This window comes from Rosa rugosa, chromosome 7 (assembly GCF_958449725.1).
Source record: "Rosa rugosa chromosome 7, drRosRugo1.1, whole genome shotgun sequence".
In the NCBI taxonomy this organism is placed as follows: domain Eukaryota; kingdom Viridiplantae; phylum Streptophyta; class Magnoliopsida; order Rosales; family Rosaceae; genus Rosa; species Rosa rugosa.
This window is the reverse complement of record NC_084826.1, coordinates 40118998-40127365: the sequence shown is the minus strand read 5'-3', so window position 1 is coordinate 40127365 and position 8368 is coordinate 40118998. Positions and strand designations below refer to the sequence as shown.

The window sequence follows — 8368 nt, the reverse complement described above, 5'->3', positions numbered from 1 at the left end:
ATACTCACTTAATTACCATGTCCTGTACCACGTCCTCAATAATCCAGTGCAAGCAAAAATTATAACCACTAGCTCAACTCCAGCTCAACGATTCAAATCCGGAAGAAAATGCATCACCCTCAAGTTGTTCTTAGCCGAGGTTACACTTCTTTAATAGTCATAAACCTGCAATCTGGTTGAATCCATGCCATTCCCGTTGATCTCTGTTGCCCTAAATGGTAATCTTAATTCGTATACCCAGGTAATTCTCACTACTAAGGGCACCACAAATTTTCTAAGTCTCTTCTCACTAAGAGATAATCCAACACGACTCAACCATATTACAATTTAGTATTTTAATGGTCAGATGGAACCTTGATAAAACTTAAGCCTAATCAATTAATTCAAACTCAACTCTTACCACCTGTTCAAGTCCTCTTACCGTTAGTCAAGTGGTGACCGGTTATCACTTGTACCAACAGCTTCCTATACATTTCCAATTAAGGGTCACCAGGGTGGCAAAACTCGCTCAATTACTCCAACCACTAATATCAAATCACCAACAATTCCAAACTCCTCCAAATGTGACTGAGAAACCCGATGTTTGAAGCAACCTGTGAATGGTTCGATAAGTAAACAAGAGTGCATCGTGTTACGTGAGCGTAGAGCACCCTAAATACTGCAGAGAAGAAAATCGATTCGTGAATTAGGAAAAAGAGATATTTAAGCAACGACGTAATCCACAAATAGGAAAGAAATTCTTTCATAGTCCCCAAAAGACTTATCGAGGAATCCGTCAATGAATGCTACCAGAATCCCTAAACTTGTTGACTAGCGTCGCCCCGCGAGGAAAACTACTACCAACCTTCACCATAACTTATAGATTTTAAACTAAGATCATAACCATATCGTATAGTACTTCCACTTGAATTACTATGGACACCCCGTGGGGTCCCTACGACCATTTCTTGATCCCAAGTTCAACAATTTCGCCCAAATGGATATCCAATGACACTTAATAGTACCCTCATGCGCGACAAAACGATCGCAGCCGTCGTAAAGCGATCCGAATGTCCTTGATTTCTGAAACCTTTCAAAACCTCAATACTCCCTTTTTTTGCTTTTAATCGGTTCCAACTTCCAACTTTCGCTACATAGTTCATCCTCCGCTGACAAAAACACTAGTTTTTAAGATGAAGGACACCCGTCCAACATCACGTATCACCTCCAGCGATACCAAGATCCGAAAGTGGTCCCACCACCCAACAATCAAATTCCAAGTTCAGACAAATAATTTCCAAAATGATGCTCACAACATCAACCACGTATACGTGACACATTCCTCGAAACTCAGTTCAAAGTCGGAACCACTATTACTATTAGTCCCACTTCAAAAACCATTTTGATTCAAGGTATTCGAAGACGACCCAAAGCTATCGTCGCTCATCACGGTCACTCAAACACATAATCGAACTCCGTTCACGCACCTTAAATCTTGCCCAACAAACTTATTATCATCGAGGGAGAAACAACCACAACATTTCCTCGAATTACACATCGTAGCACAACTCGAAATTGTAGAGTAGACTTACTCTACCATCAGCAGGGAAATGTGCAAAACATGCGAATAATCCGCTACGCAACGAAAACCCTAGGAGGTCGGCGTACAAGAGGCATAACACCTAAAGGAACACCATCTAAACATGTACCTTACACACTTAATGAGTACATCAGCATCGAAGAGTAAACGATGGGGAACCGCTGCAGTCGGGCCATCACTCGGGAGGTACTGTGTAACATTAAGCGTATAAGGTAACAAGATAGAAATGAGTCTACAGAATCTGACAACCTAAGGCTCTGATACCAACTGACAGGACCCGCCCCGAATTTCACCCTGAAATCCGAAGTGGACCTGCGGGGCCCACCTTAGAAGAAATTTTGCCAAAAATTAGGCAGAACTTCCCCTAAAGTGGACAACCCAAAACCTGTAGAAAGAGAATTTATACTTCTAAATCACCCATCCTTATTCTCCTGGAGCCACCCTGCTCCCCCAAACAACATCAACCAAATTCACAACACACAAATCTCAACTTAATAACCTTAATTCCGCAGGTAATCAGAGCAATTCTAATAGAAAGGTAAATGAGGAAAACCTAATTCAAGGCAATCGCGGAAGCCATACTGTTGACTATGCCTCGACTCCATGTACGCCCGACCTCAACTAATTTCTCCTGCACACTAGGCATTTGAAACCGAAGGGCCCAGGGGAAAGTACATAAAAACGTTAGCGTGAGTGGACAAAAATAAACAATTTAAAACCAAAAGTATTTTATACTTTCCCACATTTATTTCTTTAAAAATCCCGATGCATGCAACAATTTAAAGAAACACAACTTTAGTTCAGCTCAAGAAAACCGACTAGCCCCGCTAGCCACAACCAAGCAAAGAGGAAAGAACTCTGATACTCAAGAAAATAAGACCAGCCCCGCTGGTTAAGGGAATCGGACTAGACCCCGCTAGCCCAGCAATAATATAATGAGTAGGGGAAGATGATAGCCATACGAATAAGCCACTCAGGCTTGGGTGATAGCCTCCCAGGCTAAAGAACTCCCATAACTCCCGTAATATACCCTTACGCCACTAAGTGTAGCGATAGGATACTGGGCTACAGAATTACTGTCACAGAGACAGTAACCTGCGCCACAAAGGCGGAAGGGCTACGGTGATCCCATCACCGCGCCACAAAGGCGGAAAATCAATGCTAGCATGATAAAATCACCCCTCAGTATGGCACAGGGAAACATAACCGAAAACCAAGTAAATCCATAAATACATAAGGCTTCCCCAACTCTCGCAAATGAATTTCCAACGACGTGTCCCACACGCCAAGAGTATCATCATGATTCGAAACAAAACCAATTCCAAAATCATCATCGAGGCATTCCCAATGCCAAAACCGAAAGTCGATAAACAACCAAGAAATAATTCCATCGAAATCTCATTTCGAAAATCTTTCAGAGATCTCAAATCGGTGAATGAAAAATAAATATGAAATTCCGGAAATCACCTCGGAAAAGAATTCATTGAAAATCACAATATCAGAATTTCAAATAATAATTATAATCAATTTCTGAAAATCAATTCATATTCTCAAAAACAACTCATAAATCCAAATCCGAGCATAATAAGTTCATATCCGAAACTCATGAAAAATCAATGTCAAATTATAATCCAAGACAAAATATCATGCTCGATAATTAAATAAACCAATAATTTCAAAATAAATGCATGCATCATTTACTTAAAAACAAAAATCCACTCACAGTACTATTCCGACGATCACGTATACGAGTTCCTTCATCGAGCCAGGGCTCGGTACGACATCCTGTACACGATTATATTCCGTGAATAATTATTCAAGAATTTAATATAATTCCTAAACTCAATTCCTCATAAATTACATCTCCCATTCTCCTCGGATTCAGCCCAAATTATACCACTAATACCAATTCATTAATTTAAAGGTTCCAAAGCAGAACCGAGAGATATCCGACGGTCAGATTCTCGTAATTCGATAATCGAAATCCTAAACTTCAAAAATTCATAATTAATTCCAAGCTTCTCCAAAATTCACCAAACTTCACATACAAGCTCTATGATAATTATAGAATTTAACTAGCCAAAAATTTAAATTAAAAAGCTACCCTAGCCACCGCTACCGCCGCCCACAGTGGCGGCGCCGCCGCCACCGCCACCATCTCCGATGGCCACCAAAATTTGGCAGTAGCACCTTCTCAACACACCCATTAATTCTTTCAACTGTGACCAAGTTAGAAAATGAGCGGAAGTACCTCAACAATTAAAGAGAAGTTTGAACCCGAATTGTGAATAGTAACTCGGAATTTCAAACCTTCGATTCGACCTCCACACTGCAAATCGTGGCTCAAGGCTAGGGGCAACATGATCCTTGGGAAAAACCGCTCCTTCGACCCCGGTTTGGTGGCCGGAGATGGCCGGAATCGCCGGAAATCGACGAAACTTCCGGATTGCTACAGTGAACTTCACAGCTCAAATCCGAGCTCATTGGGCCGAGCCACCGCAAAACACCACCACAGGCACCTAGAGGGAGCGGAGACGAGTCCAAAGATACTTGCTTTTCGTCGTCAGGTGGCCGGAGGAGGAAGAAGGCCGGAGTTGCAGGCGAGAGGGAGAAAGAGCGACAGTTCGGGGAGAAGAGAGAAAACGCGGGGAAGGGGAGAGAGAAAAGAAATTACCCAGCAACAGTAAATTTTCAAATTTATACTTTCTACCAATGAACAGTAACTTTACTATTTCGCTTGTAACTTTCGCATACGAACTCCGATTTTTACGCACCACATATGCACGCGCTCGGTTTAACGTCGTCCACGACTTCCATGAAGAACATTTTCCCAAATTTTGACCCGAACAAAAAGTCAACTTTTAGGGCCACTAAAGTTGCTGAAAAAGAGTAAAAGTAAAACAAATTACCATTTACTGTCCAAATTACTAGTAAACCGGTGAATTTGGGTTCGGGACGTTACAGTCATGGTCAATTGTATGGTTATGATGGTAGATATAGCTATGTCACGTATCAAAGTTTTGTTGATTTGAATAGTCATGCATCATGGGATCAACAAAGGCCCATTATACAATCTCAATGTGACTTCGGTAACCAATAGGGTTTTTTGCACCAACAGTGTCTGGACACTTGGGGAACTGTCAGAATGATACCCGAACTAACAATGTTATCAATGTGATACCTAGACTTAATTTTTATTAACGACTATTCGCATGCCTTCAACCCTAAACGAGATAAAAGTCTCCATTCACTCCAAAAAAAAAAAAAAATCTTCATGAGTTAATTCTAGATTCCATTTGATAAAAAAAAAAAACAAAACAAAAATTTCCAAAACCAATTCATATTTGATAGGAGCATAAAATGCGACGAATTTATAGTTTAACCCCTTACACTTTTGCTTAGTTATTTCATTAAAAAGATCAAACTAACTTTGTTATTTTCTTAGGAGGTTTGTGGAGCAACCATGGAGAAATAGGAGCTCAATTGAGGCAAGTTAAGGCTTGGATGTATAATAGTGATGAAAAAGATGAAAGATGACCATTTATGCCGTCAAAAACAAGAAGGAAAGCTTGTGGAAAAATTCATGCAAAACAGTTGCGGAGAAGCAGAAAACATAATACTAGAAGCTGCCTTATTTTCTTCTGTTTTGGCGAGCTATTTTGAAGAATCTTTGGGTGGAACTATGAAGAAAATCCTGACCAAATGAACTCCAAATGAGTTGAAAATTTCCAGATCCATTCTAGACATCCTAAGGAACATTTCTTATGAAGAGTACAAGAGCTAGATAGGAGTGGAAGGCCTTTAAAAGATTGGTCCAAATTTCTGACTAAAAGACGAAAACTGCAAATCGGACCTGAACACATTCTGGAAGCATTTCCGGCCAAACTAATATTCCAAAAGCTCTGAAATTTTACCAGGATGATCTACATTCATGGAGAAACATTTGTTATGAAGAGGTCAAAGTCAAAATCCGAAGTTTTGATGGAGATTCAATTAAAGTAGCAGAAAATCCACCATCATCATCACCCAAAAACCTTATTCCATGTTTCAGGGTGTAATCATCATGTTCTCTCCATATTACCCAAAAATCCACCATCATCACCTAAAAACATTTCACGTTTTAGGGTGTAATCATCATGTTTTCTCCATCATTATTTGCCCTAATTTACTCCATCTTTTCCATAACTTTTTCCCTTGTTTTAGGGATCCATTACCACTATCCATATTTTCTATAATACTTGGTTTCTCTCTTTTTCTTCCATTCATCATTTCACTCTTCTTTCTCTTCCCTATATAAACACCTTCTCCTCTCACTCTCAAATATACATTCCTTGATCCATTTCATCTCCTTGTCTCACCATTTCCTCTCCATTTTCCTTAGTTATCATTTCCTCTTCTCACTTCCTCTCTTCTCATTCTCTCACACATCTCTTCCATCACATATACACACCATCCACTGCCCTAAATCAGAAACCACGCCTCCATACTCTTCCCTCATCATAGCTCACGAGATCCCTATGTTAGATCAAATATGGACTTAACACATATCATCATAAAGTAATTGATGATTAGCTAAATGTCAAACCTAGTTTAACATGGATACAAACTGTAAATCAATACTTGTAACTTAATGGAAGAGTGTATCTATTCATTAAGGTAAGAAATCCTATTCTTAGTCTGCAAGAAAGACTACAATGAAGTGTTACATTAAGAATCTAACTAGGAAACCTAAACCGATACGGATAGCTTTAATGGGAAGCTTCTTGAGGTTTAAGTCTCCTATATATATAGATGAATTGGTCCCTGATTACTACCAACGTTTTTGCATATTGTTCTGTCCATTGAGAAGCAAGTTGGTAAGTAACAGAAGGCCATATTCAGTGATCGTGTTTAGCAGCTGCATAAGATGGAATCCATGCCAGTAATTGCTAAAGGTAAGCCTTGATCCCTTTTATGATTGTTGTGCATAAGTTGTGAGCATGTATATGGTTTTACAATTGGTATCAGAGCATAGGCTCACAAATATGAATTCAGTTTTTGCTTAGCATGAAAATCGTTTTAGGGTTTTGCAAAACAAACACAAAAAAAAAAGGAGGGTTTTTTGCTTTACGGGTCAAGTAACTGATCAGGTAACTGACCAAGTAACTGGTCAGGTACCTGATCAAAGTAAGTTACTTAATCTCTTGAACCAGTCGCAGCAAACACAAGAGCCAGGCCCAAAACCCGACCCGAAGCCTTAAGAACAAAGGACCGTTGTTCTACAACGGTCAGTTTCGATCAAGAAGAGGGTATGGGACTGGATTCGGAAGTGTTTGAGGTGTTTTCATCTCAGAAGGGATTCGAACCCCGATTGCTGTGAATCAAGATATCAAGAGAATTGTTTTGCAGTAAATTGAGGAAAAAGCAAAAACAGGTTTTTCTGTGAAAATTGTTTCGATTCGTAGCTTGATAATTAAGTTTTTGATTGTGCTCAAGAACCCTAGTTGCATTCCCGGCGTGCGTTAGGCTAGAGTAGATGGTGACTGGATGAAATTTACAATTTCTTGATTGTTCTGTGGTTTCTTGGAATCGAAACAATTTAGATTGTGCTTGAATATGCATGATGAATTGATTGCTTATATGGTATTGTATCTGTGATTGTGTAAAATTGTATGAAGAACAAAAATCTCCCAGAAATTGTTTACACATTATTAAAGTTGACAGATACAAGAGCTTAACTTTCTTACAAGGAAGAATCTGGATAGAATATAAAGTAAAAGAGCTCATATGTTTTGTGGTTTTCTGTTGGCATAAGTGATTATGATGCACAAAGCATTCTTCATTGATGTTGGCAGAAGACATTGATCAGGTACATGACCAAGTAATAGATTAGGTAACTGACCAAGTAACTGGTCAGGTAACTGATCAAGTAATTGTACCTGATCGAGTAACAAAACTGAAATTGTGTTTTGTGTTTTAAAACAATGCTTCAGTTTTATCTTCCAAAGAAGTGGTCAAGTGTGGTTTTAGAATACAAAACAACAGTATGCATGCTTGATGAAAATAAATTCGGATACTTAGAAATTTTTCTTCTGTCTAAAGATGTGGATAAATTTCTTTGGATAACTTGTTTTCATTGAACATGGCATATTGCTAAAGAACTCCAGGATGTTATGCTTCTGCTCAAAAGTGTTGCTTAACTTTGTTTTTGGTTATGGACTGATATGAATGCAAGTATGGATTGTTTAGGTTTTCTGTATGTTTTTGTTTTGGTTGGTTAAAGCTTAATAAAACACAGAAAACTTAAAGTTATTTTCTTTACAAATTGAGAACTCACTCGAATTTTTGTTTTGCTCCTTAGGTAACTCTTACATGAACTTGAATAATGTCTTGATGTTAACTGGAACCAACTATAGAGCTTGGCTAGACTCTGTGGAAAATTATATGGGAATGCATGAGAATATAGACTATTGCTTCACTGAGGACAAACCTGAAGAGTTAACTGAAAAGAGCACTAAGAAGGAAACTGATCTTTACAAGAAGTGGCATAGATCCAATAGAATGGCTAAGAACCTCATTCGTACATCTATGTCTAAGACTGTCAGGGGAAGTATAGAAGAGCCTGAGCTAGCATAAGATTTTCTAGAACTTATAGCTGCTAAGTTTAAAGAAAGTGAGAAAGTAGAAGCAGCTAGGCTAACCAAGGAGTTTCATGATTTGAAGTACATGGGTTCAGGGGGCGTTAGAGAGCATATTATGAAGATGATCAATATAAATGGCAGACTCAGGGAGCTTCTGATTGTGGTTAGG

The 8368-nt window shown here is 38.9% G+C and overlaps 1 long non-coding RNA gene across 1 annotated transcript; it reads right to left on the bottom strand.

The window, feature by feature from the left end:
• Window positions 1-1398: 1398 nt before the first annotated feature.
• On the bottom strand, window positions 1399-4220 carry LOC133720047 (uncharacterized). The gene is made up of 3 exons (XR_009851650.1): window positions 3831-4220; window positions 3303-3364; window positions 1399-2217 (listed from the first exon to the last, which is right to left on the bottom strand). It is a non-coding gene; the product is annotated as an uncharacterized LOC133720047 (long non-coding RNA).
• Window positions 4221-8368: the final 4148 nt, after the last annotated feature.